At 46.7% G+C, this 16,614-nt stretch overlaps 1 long non-coding RNA gene across 1 annotated transcript in view; it reads right to left on the bottom strand.

Moving 5' to 3' along the window:
* Positions 1-485: 485 nt before the first annotated feature.
* The window catches only part of LOC127528029 (uncharacterized), a 169,110-nt gene continuing 152,981 nt past the window's right edge, over positions 486-16,614 (bottom strand). Inside the window, exons 2-3 of the long non-coding RNA XR_007935181.1 lie at positions 7,599-7,832; positions 486-651 (exon numbers count right to left, since the gene is read on the bottom strand). This is a non-coding gene — a long non-coding RNA (uncharacterized LOC127528029). The remainder of the gene's footprint in view (positions 652-7,598; positions 7,833-16,614) is intronic.

Raw genomic sequence — 16,614 nt, 5'->3', positions numbered from 1 at the left:
TGAGACAGAACTGTCATCTCTGTCTTGTCATGGAGCACAGTTTAAACTTTTGAAAAAGAGACAAATGTTTGTTTGCAGTGTTTGAATAACGTTCCTGTCTCTCTACAACCTCCTGTGTTTCTGCGCAAATCTGTGACCCAAGCATGACATTCTAAAAATAACCATATAAACATATGGTTTCTACTTCGCGGATTTTCCTATTTCGCGGGTGGCTCTGGAACGCAACCCCCGCGATGGAGGAGGGATTACTGTAATTACTATCTGACTAAAATACTTAATTATTAATCAAAAATTCTTTTATGTTGCATAATTAAAAACAAGTGTTGTGTCCCGGCGCAATGAGCGCCATTAATTTTTGTTATATTTTGTGTAAATATTATGTGTGTGTTTCTTTAATTTATTTTACTCTGGCAGCGCCTTGGGCAGCAATGCGGGTCTTGTGTGACCCCGCCCCTAACGTGATCGATTCGCTGGACGATCACTGACGAGCTAGTTGGGGTGGGGCTGAAGTAGGATTTAAGATGTCCGCTGCTGTTTGTTGGGTGTGCTTGCTTGGGGAAAATGTGTCCTGAAATGCTGTGAAGGGACTAAACGTTTGGACTTTTTGTAAAGTGGTTTTGCTGCTGGCTGCAAGGGTAATGTCGACTGGACCTGAAGAGAGTGGACTACAGCGCGGTGGTCCAAGTCCAGAGGGAAAAGCGGTGTCAGCGGCAGGGGCAGCGGCCACGGAATATTTGTCCCTTTTTCTCTTTGTGTGTTCAGGTACCCGATCGAGGCGAGTGAATGAGAACCTGGAAGCTGATCGGGTGACGCCGAGAGAGATCGGGAGTGGAACCAGGCTGACGGAACAAACAGCGAGCGGACCAGAACGGAGAGAGAGAGCGACTCAGACCCCCGCGATCCCCAGTCAGCATAAAGGGAAGTGGCTAATAGCTAGTTGAGAGTGTGTGCTGAGGAGGGGGGAAAAGAGGGTCTGAGGGTTATTTGGCTCTTTGCCGTAGGGTCTGTGATGCGACGGAGGAGAGACGGCGACGGCAGTGAGGAGCAGCCACAGTGATTGGATGGTTGGAAGGAAGGACGTCATTACCGGATTGCTGCAACTGGACACCAATGTGGAATGTAGGGAATGTGTTCAGCATTGGAGAATCGGGACTTGTGAGTCCTGGGAACTGAGCACCTGAGCACAGGGGACATTGGGCACTGCCAGAGGTTTTGGTATTTGATTATTTATTTTGGTTTAAGTGAGGGCCTCACGGTGAGAGCACAGAGGCCCAAGAACTGTTTAAGTTTGTTTATTTATTTCTTAATGTTTGAGTATTGGGTTATTGTTTGTGGAGTTTAGTTATTTGTTGTTTTTTGCCCCTTTTACGTTGTTTCCCCCACCCCTTAATAGTATTTATAGTGTGTTGTGCTTTCCCAGAGTGATAAAACTCGAGTGCTGTGTGAAAAAGAACTGAGTGTTGTGTTTTGCTATTTTGAACTGCTGTGTCCACCACGGGTGTGTTGAGAGGGGGGCCCGGACCAAGGGGGGAGAGAATTGCCACATGGATAGAAAAACTCTGTGCATTCAATAAACGTGTGTGTGATCCCTCTCTATTTTGTTGTGCTCCAGGAGGTCCCAAAGGGGTGAAAGAAACTTAAACGATAAACCAAAATTGCTATTGGGGCCTCTTACCCCAGGCCACCACACAGCTAAATTTGGTGTAGTCGGCAGGACCTCCTTGTGCGCAGCAATGGAGGGGGACCAAGTAGTAGGAGTAAGTTCTGCAGAATGGTTCCCCTGGTTTTTGGGTAGTTCATGGGTTGCCAAGTTTGATAGGTCAGTAAAGGTGAAATTTAAAGAATGGAGGCGGACCATCGAAGTAGGCATTCATGCCCAGACCCTCACAACCATACAGCAGGTTGATTTTTTTTGTTGAGCGCTCTAGAGGGTGATTCTAGGAGGGAGGTGGAGAGCTTACCTAGTGGGGAGAAAGACACGGCTGAAAAAGTATTGAATTTTTTTGGAGGGACTGTATGGGGAGGATACTGGGTTGGCTAGGCTGAGGGCCGACTTTTTTACATGTCAACAGCAGCCCGGGGAAAGGGTGGGGTTGTTCATCCTTAGTCTCAGGGAATGTCATTGCAGATGGCGAAAGAAGGAGGAAAGGAGGGGGAAGACTACGATATTGACCTGAGGAGCCAGCTGGTGGCCGGACTTGCAAGCGGCCCCACCAGAAAGGAACTGCTGAGGCTAACCCGGCGGTTGAGCCGGTTAATGTTCGGCGAAGCATGTAAAGAGGCAAAAGAGGTGGAAGAAGAGGACAGCGGTTCAAGTGAGATAGAGGGGGTAGAAACTTGGCATACCGCGGCGCCTTTTCCAGCAAGAGTCCCTGAACCCGTTCCAGCGCCCCCTATGGATCCAGAGGCATTGCAGCGGTGCATGACAGAGGAAATAAGTGAGCAGATGCGGGGGTTGAGAGAAATGCTGCTGACGGAGCTACGAACGGCGCCAAGGGAGCCAGCACGTTCCACCAGACCTATGTCCCGCCACTACCTCGGCGTCGGAGTGGGAGACTCACGAGGCCTGGAGGTCCTCTGTGGGACGAGCAGGGGCGGCCGATCTGCCTCCAGTGTGGCGAGACGAGCCATATGATGCGGGAGTGTCCCTGGAGAGAAACCATGGTGGCCAGTAGTCGAAGTGTGAGGCCCGAAGTCCAGTCGGGGTCCGTAGGAGACGCTCTTTATGAGGCCATGGTGGGGGAAAGCCCTGTCCTCGAGGTGTCGGTCGCCGGGAGGCCAGTCCCATGTATTTTGGATACAGGCTCACAGGTCACTCTGTTCAGTTACAGCCTGTTCACCCGTTGCGTGGGGAGCGCCAGGGTCAAAGGGGTCGGGGATATTCCCTGGCTGACCCTGAAAGCAGTGAACAGGTTGTCTTTCCCGTATGTGGGCTATGCGGTGCTGGACTTCACGGTCGCTGGGGTGGAGGTTCCCCAGAGGGGAGTAGTGATCGTGGAGGACCGGCACCTGCCAGCCCCATAAGGGATATTAGGCATAAATGTCATAAGACATTGTTGGGAGGTGCTACGGCCCCAGGGTGGCTCCCAGGTGGCCCTATTTCGGACTGCTCTCCCTAAGAGTGACCGGCGAGCGTTGGACCAGGCCTTCTCAGTATGGCGGCGCCTTGAGGCAGTGGTGCAGCGGGCTTCAGTTGAGCAAATGGCCCGCCTGAAGATAGAAGTGTCCCGAGTTTTGAAACCAGCTACAGAAGAAGTATTATGGGCGGACGTGCCCAGGGGTTCACTGTGTGATGGCGAACAAGTGCTGGTCGAAGATTATAGAGGGTGCCAGCAAGAATGGTGTGTGGGTTGGGCTGTGGCATGTGTAAAAGATGGCAAAGTTCCCCTCGGAGTGTGCAAACTCCACACCTACCCCATGGAACTCCCGCCTTGACACCCTCTGGCGCAAGTGGCCCGCATCGCTGATAGTGTGCAATCCCCCCTGAGAACTGGTGATCCGCCCCCCCTAAGGAAGGAGTGTTGGAAGTAGAGGTATGGCCGGTGATTGGGGCTCTCCCTGAACAATTGAGTGGGCTGGCAGAGAAAGCAGAAGGTCTGACCCTCGACGAAGAGCGCCAATTACAGCAGTTGTTGGAAAGGTGGCGAGGGGTAATCGCCCATGATGAAGATCATGGGCGCACCAATGTGGTACACCACCATATTCCTACGGGGGCGGCTGCCCCGATTAGAGAGATCTACCGGCCTGTCCCTCCAAGTCTTTACCCTGAGTTAAGGGAACTATTAAAGTCCATGCCCTGGTAACAGAGAGTTCTAGTCCCTGGCCGGCCCCGGTGGTTCTAGTGCGAAAAAAAGATGGTTCTTGGAGATTTTGCATCGATTATCCTAAGTTGAACGCTGTGACGCACAAAGACGCTTACCCTCTCCCCCGCATCGAAGAGTCCCTCACAGGGTTGAAGAAGGCCGCATGGTATTCTACGCTGGATTTAGCAAGTGGCTACTGGCAGGTGAAGGTTCATCCCGACGACAGAAGACCGCCTTCGCCACCCCTCTGGGCCTTTACCAGTTTGAGAATGCCCTTTGGACTGTGCAATGCACCCGCGACTTTCCAGCGATTAATGCAATGGTACTTAGGCGAGAAGGTCCACAATTATTTGTTCATCTATTTGGACGATGTAATTGTGTATTCATGTGATTTTAGGTCTCACCTGCAGCACTTGGAGAATGTGTTCCAGCGTTTAGAGATCCATGGACTCAAGTTGCAGCCTGAAAAGTGCCGGTTGTTCCAGCGAGCAGTGCACTACTTAGGACATGTGGTAAGCCAGGAGGGGGTGACGATGGACCCGGAGAAGAAGGAGGTGGTCCGGAGCTGGCCAAAGCCTGTCACGATGATGGATGTAAGGTCGTTTCTTGGCTTCGTCTGATATTATAGGTGTTTTATTCCAGGGTTTGCCAAGAAGGCCATGGCATTTCATGGGCTGCTGAAGGGAGTGGGAGCAGCCTCCAGGCAGAACATAGTGTGGACTGAGGAGTGTCAACAGGCGTTTGAGGGTCTGAAGAGCGCCTTAGTTGAGGCCCTGTATTGGTCTATGCAGATTACACGTTGCCACTCCGTCTTTATACGGATGCCAGCCTACAGGGACTAGGAGCAGTACTCGCGCAGCTACAAGGGGGGCAGGAGAGAGTGATTGCTTATGCAAGCCGGAGTCTGCACAATGCTGAGATGAACGACCAGAACTACAGTGCCTTTAAGTTAGAGCTATTAGCGCTGAAGTGGGCGGCAGTTGAGAAGTTTAAGGACTACTTGTGGGGAGCTAAGTTCGATGTGTACACAGATCATCACCCTCTCCTGCACCTGAAGACAGCTAAGTTGGGGGCTGTGGAGCAACGGTGGGCCGGGCAATTGGCCTCGTTTGAGTTCGAGATGTGCCATAAGCCTGGCTGTGAACATCAGAACGTTGATGCCCTGTCCCGACGACCCGGGGCACTGCAAGTGGCACTGGTGGGGACTAGAGAGGAGTGGGCGGAAAGGCAAGACCCTGATGTGGCCCAAGTATGAGAATGGGTGAGGTCTGAGGCCCAACCATCACTGGAGGACAGGCAAGCTCTCTCCGGGGCAGGCCGGTGTTTGTGGGAAAAGCGCGATGACCTGCAGGTGGTCCAGGGGGTGCTTCAACATCGGTTGTGGCTGGGCGGTGAAGAGCGGTGGAGGATTGTGGTTCCAAAGGACGAGTGAAAACCAGTGTGGCAGGAGTACGACGAGGCCTTAGGACATGTGCGCGGATGACGGGGGCCCTTAACTCTTTGAGGGCTGAATATTTTTTCCAAAAAATGCTTTCACACAGAAATCAACATAAAACGTCTGTTGCTGCATGCTGTGGCTGCCAGTTTGCCAAGAATAAGCGGCAGACTTGCTGCCAGGCTGTCTTCACATGGCTGGGACAGCAACGGAGGCAGTCACGGTCACAGTGCATTACAATCTGGATTCTACCTCTTGTCATTTTTAAGTGGCAGTCCTTCCTGGCGAACATTGTCAGTAACCCTACTAGCTGGGAACCGATCAGCTTAAGCTGGAACTTAACATTCATTTTTCGATCACTTGTATCAAAATCTGAGTCCAACAAGTCCTAGTCCAGTTCAGAAATGATAGGCAAGACGTCATCCACAGAGCATTTTGCTTTTCGCATTCGCTTTGATCTCTTGCCAGATCTCGGTGCTATTTTTGCCGTTGTGTGTGCCTTGCTACTCACGTGAGTGCAGGGAATCTCGGTCATACCAATGAATCTAACTTTACTTCTAGCAACGAGAGTCCAACGTAACGGTTGGTTTAGTCGCAGTTTACAGTTTATTACCATTGTCAACTCCTCCTTTTGACAAAAGTCGACATCAGCCCTGAAAGAGTTAAGGAACGAGTGTATTGGCCAGGGCTGCGGTGCAACATGGAGCACTGGCAACGGGGGTGCAACAAGTGCCTGGTGGGTTGCCCCGGAAAGGGTGAGTCCCTGCCCCTCGGGGCTGTTACTACTTCATACCCCTGGGAGGTCCTTGCTGTTGACTTTTTGTTGCTGGGCCGGCCTGGGGACCCGTATCCATATTTGTTAACGGCTGTAGACTTGTTTTCTGGTTTCTCATTTGCAGTGCCCACCAGAGATCAGATGGCGGAGACGGCGGCCAGGGTGATATGGGAAGAAGTAATACGGAGATAATGGGTGCCCCGAGCAGCTGCTTTCCGACCAAGGGCCTGTATTTGAGTCCCAAGTTCTCCGGGAATTATGTGCGACGTACGGTTGTACCAAGGTGCGAACGACCCCGTACTGTTCTCAAGGAAATGGAGCATGCGAGCGTTGGAACCAGACAGTCCTTCGGCTGTTGAATAAGTTGCAAGTCGTCGAGCATCACCACTGGAGAAAACATCTACTTGAACTGGTTCAAGTTTACAACTGCATCCCCCACAGCAGCACCGGTCTGGGTTTTGTTCGGAAGACAGCCCCGCCTGCCAGTAGACCAAAAGTGGGGAGTGAGCAATGTGGAGGCCCGTGGGCCAGAAGGTGGATGGGTGCAGCAGCACCATCATCAGTTGTGGCAGGCTCGAGACGCTTTTGAGCAAGGAAGGCAGCAGCTTCGGGAAGGGGACCCCCGCTATATGGATCATGGCCAGCGGAATTGGGTGCTGGCATCGGGGGAGCAGGTCCTGCTGAGGAACTTCTGCCGACGGGCTGGTGGCAAGGTGGCTCCGTTTTGGCAGCCCAGCCTGTGGGTGGTGATGAAGCAAAGGGATTCCGCAACCCCGGTGTTTCAGGTCAGGCCAGAAGGGAAGGAAGGCCCCGTCAAGACCATCCATCGCTGGCATTTATGACCATGCCCTGCTGAGTGGAGAATGGTGGCCTCTGAGACGGGGGATGAACGTAGGGGGGCTAGCGTTGGTCATCGGCCCGTTCCATCTTTCCCCCTGGGTTGGCCCAGTAGGTGGGTGCTGACATCGGCACCCCGGAGCATCGAAGGTAATGACCCTCAGGCAGATCTTCCAGTCGTAGGATCTGGGGAAGGTGAACAAGCGAACCTGCCAGCATTAGGGGCTGGTGAGGAGGTCCCAGAGTTGGAGGTCCCCCTGGCGGCAGGGGCCGGGGAAGGGGACAGTGAGAGTAAGGAGGATGCTGTGGAGATGGCTCAACCGGCTGAATTGTTGCGCCAATCCTTGTGGGCCAACTTGGGGATGAAGCCGGCCTGATATCGAGAGTAATGCTCGGGATGAGCATCCATTCAGTGGGTGGGGGGGAGTGTTGTGTCCTGGCGCGATGAGCGCCATTATTTTTTGTTATATTTTGTGTAAATATTATGTGTGTGTTTCTTTAATTTTACTCTGGCAGCGCCTTGGACAGCAATGCGGGTCTTGTGTGACCCCACCCCTAACGCGATCGATTCTCTGGACGATCCCTGACGAGCTAGTTGGGGTTGAGGTAGGATTTAAGATGGCCGCTGCTGTTTGTTGAGTGTGCTCGCTTGGGGAAAATGTGTCCCGAAATTCTGCGAAGGGACTAAACGTTTGGACTTTTTGTAAAGTGGTTTTGCTGCTGGCTGCAAGGGGAATGTCGACTGGACCTGAAGAGAGTGGACTACGGCACGGTGGTCCAAGTCCGGAGGGAAAAGCGGCGTCGGCGGCAGGGGCAGCGGCCACGGGATATTTGTCCCTTTTTCTCTGTGTGTTCAGGTACCCGATCGAGGTGAGTGAATGAGAACCCGGAGGCTGATCGGGTGACGCCGAGAGAGATCGGGAGTGGAACCAGGCTGACGGAATGAACAGCGAGCGGACCAGAACGGAGAGAGAGAGAGCGACTCAGACCCCCACGATCCCCTATCAGTATAACGGGAAGTGGCTAATAGCTAGTTGAGTGTCTTATGGCTGAGGAGGGAGAAAAGAGGGTCTGAGGGTTATTTGAATCTTTGCCGTAGGGTCCGTGATGCGACGGAGGAGAAACGGCGGTGTGGAGCAGCAACAGTGATCAGCTGGTTGGAAGGAAGGACGCCATTACCGGATTGCTGCAACTGGACACCGATGTGGAATGTAGGGAATGTGTTCAGCATTGGAGAATCGGGACTTGTGAGACCTGGGAACTGAGCACCTGAGCACAGGGGACATTGGGCGCTACCAGAGGTTTGGTATTTGATTATTTATTTTGGTTTAAGTGAGGGCCTCGCGGTGAGAGCACAGAGGCCCAAGAACTGTTTAAGTTTATTTCTTAATGTTTGAGTATTGGGTTATTGTTTGTGGAGTTATGTTATTCGTTTTTTTTGGGGGTTTTTTTGCCACTTTTACGTTGTTTCCCCCACCCCTTAATAGTATTTATAGTGTGTTGTGCTTTCCCAGAGTGATATAACTCGAGTGCTGTGTGAAAAAGAACTGAGTGTTGTGTTTTGCTATTTTGAACTGCTGTGTCCACCACAGATGTGTTGGGAGGGGGGCCCGGACCAAGGGGGGAGAGAATTGCCACCTGGATAGAAAAACTCTGTGCATTCAATAAACGTGTATTTGAACTTGCCGCTACGTGTGTGTGTGATCCCTCTCTATTTTGTTGTGCTCCAGGAGGTCCCAAAGGGACCACAAACTTAAACAATAAACCAAAATAAATTGCTGTTGGGGTCTCTTACCCCGGGCCTCCACAAGTACTATTACGAGATATATTATAAAGTAAACAAGAGTGTAATACAGCATTAAACACAAAATCTGACCAAGTACAACAGAATGAATGAATGACAGAGAGCAGGGGAAGGTGGAATTTATACCTAAAAGCAACTATACAAGTAAATTAAACCAATTACATTAGTAGAAAGCAAGACACAAACTCAAAATAACTTAAGAAATTATATGTGGAGTTTTAAAGCTAGTACACATGGTGCACATCTAACCAGTCGTACCATCATTACATTGGTTACCCGTGTCATTTAGAATTGACTTTAAAATATCACTAATGGTGTATAAAGCCTTAAATTATCTTGTGCCTTCATATATCTTGCAGTGTTTGTCCCCCTATTCTCCAAATCATAACCTTAGATCCTCCAGTGGTGGTCTGCTTATAAATCAAAGGTGAGGGGCCTTTTGCTGTTATGCACAAAAGTCTGAAATACTGAGAAACATTTTAACTACTAAAAATCCATTTTTTCAGTTTGGCTTTTTTCGTAGCTACATTTTAGTTGTATTCTTATTAAACTACTATATATGCATAGAATTTTCTGATTCTTTATGTATTTGCAATCTTTACTAATCTCTATTTTTCTTTGCTTTATTTTGTTGTTCTTCTGAGGTGGCATTTTGCTGCACCACCACCACCACCTGATCGAAACACAGTGTAGCCACATGTGATGCGGGAATGAAGGCGAGTGCCCCACCTATCCATAAGACCCACTGCATCGAATGTTCTTAAATGAAGTCTGGAAACAAGAACTTTTGTTAGGTAGAATACCCAGTGTGAGTCTTTTAGCCTTGGAACCCCTGCAGATCTTAACTGGAGTTTTTCTTTTTTTCTGTCATCCCGGCCTACTGGCCTTATCACCTGACTCATCATTAGACTTATAATATGATATTAAATATGAAGACGCTACTGTTCTGCTAATTATATACCTGTTTTATAAAATGGTATGGATTTTTTTTTTGTTTAGGTAAGAATTATAATGAATAAGTAAGCTTATTTTTTTCTTTTGTTGTAACTTTGTCCTTGACATCTTGTAAAGCACTTTGAGCACACAAATGTGCTAAATAAATTTTGGTGTTGTAGAAAGCTGAAGTATATAGTATAGTGCAGTGGTCTCAAACTCCGGTCTTGGAGGGCCACAGTAGCTGCAGGTTTTCATTCTAACTCGTTTCTTAATAGATGACCAGTTTTTGCTGCTAATTAACTCCTTTTCCTTTCATTTTAATTGATTTGGTTTTTAAGATTTGTTCCCCTGAATTTCTTCATCGCTCCTCTGAATTGCTTCGTTTCTTTCCTTAATTGTCACACAAACAGAAATGAAATGTGAAGTGAGTGAGCCAACAAAAGACCAACTAAGTCAGGGCCTCAAACTCCAACCAAATTGACTCAAACCAGTTGCTTAATTAGGCACCAATTCTCATTGTTCATTAAATCTGTTCTTTAATTGTATGGCTTGTTGCTGCTCTCATTGTGCAATAACATACATTTCTGAAATTGTTGATTTTCCCTTTTCTACGAGCTTTGTTAAAATGTTTAGGGAATCTGAGCAGATCAACATTCCTGAGACCTTCATCTTTCTTTATTTTCAGATATTGTATTATGGACACCAGTTGTTTTGGCTCGTTTTCTCTCATTGTTGTTTGGCTCCTGATTTAAGGGAAAAAAAACAATTATGGTGTCTGAGCCTTCAAAAGCAAGTCAAATAAAATTAATTCAAAAGAAGTTAATTAGCAGCAAAAACAGGTCACTAATTAAGAAAAGGGTTAGAATGAAAACCTGCAGCCACTGCGTCCCTCCAGGACAGAAGTCTGAGACCACTGGTATAGAGTCAGGAGTAGTCAAGCTTGATCCTGAAGGGATGTAGTAGCTGCAGATTTTTTCCTAAATCATTTTTTTTTTAATGAGAAGGTAGTTACTGCTACAGAAATAATTCTGGGCCAGTAATATTTTTGTGTTTTATTTGAGTTAACTTGCTTGTCAAGATTCCCTACTGTTAATTGCTTCTTTTAGCCTTAAACAGTTGTGGTCACTCTTTTTAATTATTTCTTGTTTTCTTAAACAGCTGTAAATTAACAATGAAACTCAAAGGACAAGGGAAGCAGCAGCCAACCTTATAACTTAGTCTGATTTACCACTGTGTATATGTGCAATTGGCAATGACTCAGACATGGGAGTAAGGATTGGGGTACAAGCCCTGAAATCATCTTTTAAGAGTGCAAAGTACTTAACAAATAAATGAGAGTAGGCTAAAGTCATCTCCATATCTCTTTTTCACCTCATGGTGTTGGTCCTTCTTCCTCCATCAGGTCCTTCAGAATGAACTCCCTCTTTCTCTCAAGGGCTTAAATTATAGTGATTGGCCTGGAAGGAGTATGGCTTCAGGAGCCCATGATGTAGTCAGGAATTGTCCAGGTTTTACCCATGAGAGCTTTGGGCAAAAGTGGAGAAAAAGTGACAGCACCCTTCCAGTAGAACTTCTTACCTATACAAAGCATTAAAGGTGTCCCCTAAGCACTTGTATGACTGTTTAAATAAACTATATGGTAAAAATTAGGCAGCAGACAGAAAAAGATTTGGGGATGGTCATCCCACATACTGGTGCCACATACTTTACAGAAGCTTCAGTTTACAACTGAACTGACTAACAGGTTGAGCCCGCTCTATAAATATGGTGGATAGGAGGAAGAGGTGGAGTCAGTGCAGCTGGAACTGGAACTGATGTGGTAGGAAAATGGATTCTGGGTACCAGAAATGATGTCATCAGGGTTTGCTAGAAGTGATGTCAACAGTGGATGGACTGTAGTGGTGATGTCATTGAGAGGCCCTCGGCTAAACTGCAGAGGAACAAGAGGAGAAAGGATCAGGTGCTACTGCCAACCCCCAGTCTGGCTGACAAATTTGAGCCTATAAACTGTCCCTCATGCGCATGTGTGTGACAATGACAACTATCTGGAAAGAAATGGAAGAGTATAAAGTGAAATTGTTAGATTTATTAATCTTGTCTGGACCAGAAATCCTTTTGATTATAGTCTTAGAAAAGAAAAACTTACAAAGTAGCATTAAAAATGTTTTATTATCAGCAAAGAATGAGCTTTTAATTTAAAAACTTGGGTAGAGCAAAAACTTCCTGTCACTGCAGCCCACCTAAACTAAACTTGACAAACCTGGTATACACCGTTATAGTTACAGTACAATTTTCTCGAACGGCATGGATTCTTGAAAATCCTGAGATTTGACTTTTAATACAGATGGATTCTTATGAAAAGCCTAACAAATGCCATTCCTGTCAGTTTGAACCACAAACCTAAGGATGCTTTTGCCAAGATAAAGTAGTTTTGGAACACAAGGTTAGCATCAGAAGGTTTCACACTCCTGAAAGGTAAATATAGTAGTCACCTGACAATGTGCACCATTCTTTTATGTTTTTTTGCAAGAAGTTCCTTTAGTATAATATACAAGTAACTAATTATACAACCTCAAATCAGAAAAAGTTGGGATGGTATGGAAGATGAAAATAAAAACACACAGTGATTCTTACAATTACTTTGACTTTTATTTCATTGCAGACCATATGAACCCAAGATATTTCATGTTTTGTCTGGTCAACTTTATTTTATTTGTTAATATACATCCATTCCTGCATTTCAGGCCTGTAACATATTCCAAAAAAAGTTGGTAGAGCATTCATCACTTTGCAATGTAGAGGGAGAATTATGAAAATCCATTCCAATCTTTCTTTGAGGTACATTGTTTTTAAACATTTCATCCATCCATCCATTTTCCAACCCGCTGAATCCGAACACAGGGTCACGGGGGTCTGCTGGAGCCAATCCCAGCCAACACAGGGCACAAGGCAGGAACCAATCCTGGGCAGGGTGCCAACCCACCGCAGGACACACACAAACACACCCACACACCAAGCACACACTAGGGCCAATTTAGAATCGCCAATCCACCTAACCTGCATGTCTTTGGACTGTGGGAGGAAACCGGAGCGCCCGGAGGAAACCCACGCAGACACGGGGAGAACATGCAAACTCCACGCAGGGAGGACCCGGGAAGCGAACCCAGGTCCCCAGATCACCCAACTGCGAGGCAGCAGTGCTACCCACTGCGCCACCGTGCCACCCTTAAACATTTCAATAATTTTCTAATACATTTATTGACCAACTGGAGATCCTCTTCCCATCTTTGTTCCTCAACGACCAAATCATGATTACAATCACCTTTTGACTTTTGTTTAAAATCACATCATTAATTAAATTGTTGTATATTATCAAATGAAATGAAGTTGACCAGACAAAACATGAAATATCTTGGGTTCATAGTATCTGCAATGAAATAATAGAGAGAGAGAGAGAGGTTAGGAGCACGTGCTGATACAACGCATTGCTGCACCCACCACACGACAAACACGGATACCAAGCAATTAAGTGTTTCAGGTGTGATTTTGTTCCATTCTCCCTGCAAAAACATATTATGGTGTGCAACAATACAGAGTTGTCGTTGACACATTTTTCATTTCAAAATTCTGCACACATTCTCTATTGCTGCCAGTCCAGTACCTGTACCCTCTTCTTCCACAGCCACACCTTTGTAATTTGTGCAGAATGTGGTTTTGCATTGTCTTGTTGAAAAATGCATGGACATCCCTGGAAAATATGTCGTCTTGACAGCAGCATACTGTATGTTGCTCTAAAATCTCAATATACTTTTCTGCGTTAATGCTGTCATCACAGATGTATAAAATTACCTTCGGCAAGTACACTGACACAATCCCATACTAACGCAGACCCTGGCCTTTGGACTTCTTGCTGATAACAGTCTGGATGGTCCATTTCATCTTTGTTCCGGAGCACACGGCATCTGAAATACTGATTCATATGACCACAATACACGTTTCCACTGTGTAATGGTCTATCCCAGATGCCTGTGGGCCCAGAGAAATCAATGCTACTTCTGGATATGGTTAACATAAGGCTTCTTTTTTGCACAGTAAAGTTTTAAGTGACATTTGTGAATGTAACTCCATGTTGTAGTGCTAGACAGAGGTTTGCCAAAGTAGTTCCTTGCCCCTGTGCTTAAATCAGCTATTGTGAAGGTTCTTGATGGAGCGCCATCTGAGAGATCAGAGATCACGGGTGTTCAGCCTAGGCTTGCAACCTTGCCCTTTATACACTGAAATTCCTCCAAATTCCTTGAATCGTTTAACGATATTATGCACTGTAAAGGGAGAATTATGAAACTCCATTCCAATCTTTCTTTGAGGTACATTGTTTTTAAACATTTCAATAATTTTCTAATACATGTATTGCAAACTGGAGATCCTCTTCCCATCTTTGCTCCTCAATGACCAAATCATGATTACAATCACTTTTTGACTTTTGTTTGAAATCACATCATTAATTTAATTATTGAATATTATCAAATGGGGGCGGCACGGTGGCGCAGTGGGTAGCGCTGCTGCCTCGCAGTTGGGAGACCTGGGGACCCGGGTTCACTTCCCGGGTCCTCCCTGCGTGGAGTTTGCATGTTCTCCCCGTGTCTGCGTGGGTTTCCTCCGGGCGCTCCGGTTTCCTCCCACAGTCCAAAGACATGCAGGTTAGGTGGATTGGCGATTCTAAATTGGCCCTAGTGTGTGCTTGGTGTGTGGGTGTGTTTGTGTGTGTCCTGCGGTGGGTTGGCACCCTGCCCAGGACTGGTTCCCTGCCTTGTGCCCTGTGTTGGCTGGGATTGGCTCCAGCAGACCCCCGTGACCCTGTGTTCGGATTCAGCGGGTTGGAAAATGGATGGATGGATGGATATTATCAAATGAAATGAAGTTTACCAGACAAAACATGAAATATCTTGGGTTCATACTAAATAAGAAAGAGAGAGAGAGGTTAGGAGCACGCACTGATATAACGCATTGCTGCACCCACCACATGACAAACCAACTGAGGATCCAGATTAGGACCCGAGTGCAGCCATGCAACAGGTGACACCTCAGCACTGCATTAGTTCAGATGGAGTGGAACAGTGTGAGGTTTTTTATGGTGGCTGGAGGCCAATTCTGCCACCAAATAAAATAAAAGTCAAAGTAAATTTAAGAATCACTGTGTTTTTTTTATTTGCATTTACTATACCATCCCAACTTTTTCTGATTTGTGGTTGTACAGCTATTACTAATTGTTGGTTTAACTTCAATTCTAAAGTCATCTTGATCTTGAACAGGTGGCTTCTCCTACCAGTGGTCCACATGCAACAAAAATTGCATGTACAGTAATCCCTCCTCCATCGCGGGGGTTGCATTCCAGAGCCACCAGCGAAATAAGAAAATCCGCGAAGTAGAAACCATATGTTTATATGGTTATTTTTATATTGTCATGCTTGGGTCACAGATTTGCTTGGAAACACAGGAGGTTGTAGAGAGACAGGAACGTTATTCAAACATTGCAAACAAACATTTGTCTCCTTTTCAAAAGTTTAAACTGTGCTCCATGACAAGACAGAGATGACAGTTCCGTCTCACAATTAAAAGAATGCAAACATATCTTCCTCTTCAAAGGAGTGCGCGTCAGGAGCAGATGTCAGAGAGATAGAGAAAAGCAAACAAATCAATAGGGCTGTTTGGCTTTTAAGTATGCGAAGCACTGCGGCACAAACCTGTTGAAGGCGGCAGCTTACACCCCCTCGTCAGGAGCAGAGAGAGAGAGAGAGAGACAGAGAAAAACAAAGAAGCACAAATCAATACATGCCCTTCGAGCTTTTAAGTATGCGAAGCACCGTGCAGCATGTCGTTTCAGGAAGCAGCTGCACAGAAGGTAGCAACATGAAGATAATCTTTCAGCATTTTTAGACGAGCGTCCGCATCGTCTAGGTGTGCGAACAGCCCCCCTGCTCAATCCCCCTACGTCAGGATCAGAGAAAGTCAGCGCAAGAGAGAGAGGGAGAAAAGTAAGTTGGGTAGCTTCTCAGCCATCTGCCAATAGCGTCCCTTGTATGAAATCAACTGGGCAAACCAACTGAGGAAGCATGTACCAGAAATTAAAAGACCCATTGTCCGCAGAAATCCGCGAACCAGCAAAAAATCCGCGATATATATTTAAATATGCTTACATATAAAATCCGCGATGGAGTGAATCCGCGAAAGGCGAAGTGCGATATAGCGAGGGATTACTGTACACAATTATAGCACAGCTCTGAACTTGTCAGGTGCCTTCTTATAGTGTTTCTTACAGAAAGAAACTATATTACAGTAATCCCTCCTCCATCGCGGGGGTTACGTTCCAGAGCCACCCGCAAAATAAGAAAATCCGTGAAGTAGAAACCATATGTTTATAATGGTTTTTTTTATATTGTCATGCTTGGGTCACAGATTTGCACAGAAACACAGGAGGTTGTAGAGAGACAGGAACATTATTCAAACACTGCAAACAAACATTTGTCTCTTTTTCAAAAGTTTAAACTGTGCTCCATGACAAGACAGAGATGACAGTTCTGTCTCACAATTAAAAGAATGCAAACATATCTTCCTCTTCAAAGGAGTGCGCGTCAGGAGCAGAGCATGTCAGAAACAGAGAGGAAAGCAAACAAATCAATAGGGCTGTTTGGCTTTTAAGTATGCAAAGCACCGCCGATACAAAGCTGTTGAAGGCGGCAGCTCACACCCCCTCCGTCAGGAGCAGGGAGAGGGAGAGAGAGAGAGACAGAGAAAAACAAACATGCAAAAATCAATACGTGCCCTTTGAGCTTTAAAGTATGCGAAGCACCGTGCAGCATGTCGCTTCACGAAGCAGCTGCACACAGAAGGTAGCAACGTGAAGATAATCTTTCAGCATTTTTAGACGAGCGTCCGTATCGTCTAGGTTTGTGAACAGCCCCCCTGCTCACACCCCCTACGTCAGGATCACAGATAGTCAGCGCAAGAGAGAGAAAGAAAAGTAGGT

This window comes from Erpetoichthys calabaricus, chromosome 5 (assembly GCF_900747795.2).
Source record: "Erpetoichthys calabaricus chromosome 5, fErpCal1.3, whole genome shotgun sequence".
Classification (NCBI taxonomy): Eukaryota; Metazoa; Chordata; class Cladistia; order Polypteriformes; family Polypteridae; genus Erpetoichthys; species Erpetoichthys calabaricus.
Note: the sequence above shows the minus strand (reverse complement) of the source record. Positions and strands in the feature narration are given on the sequence as shown.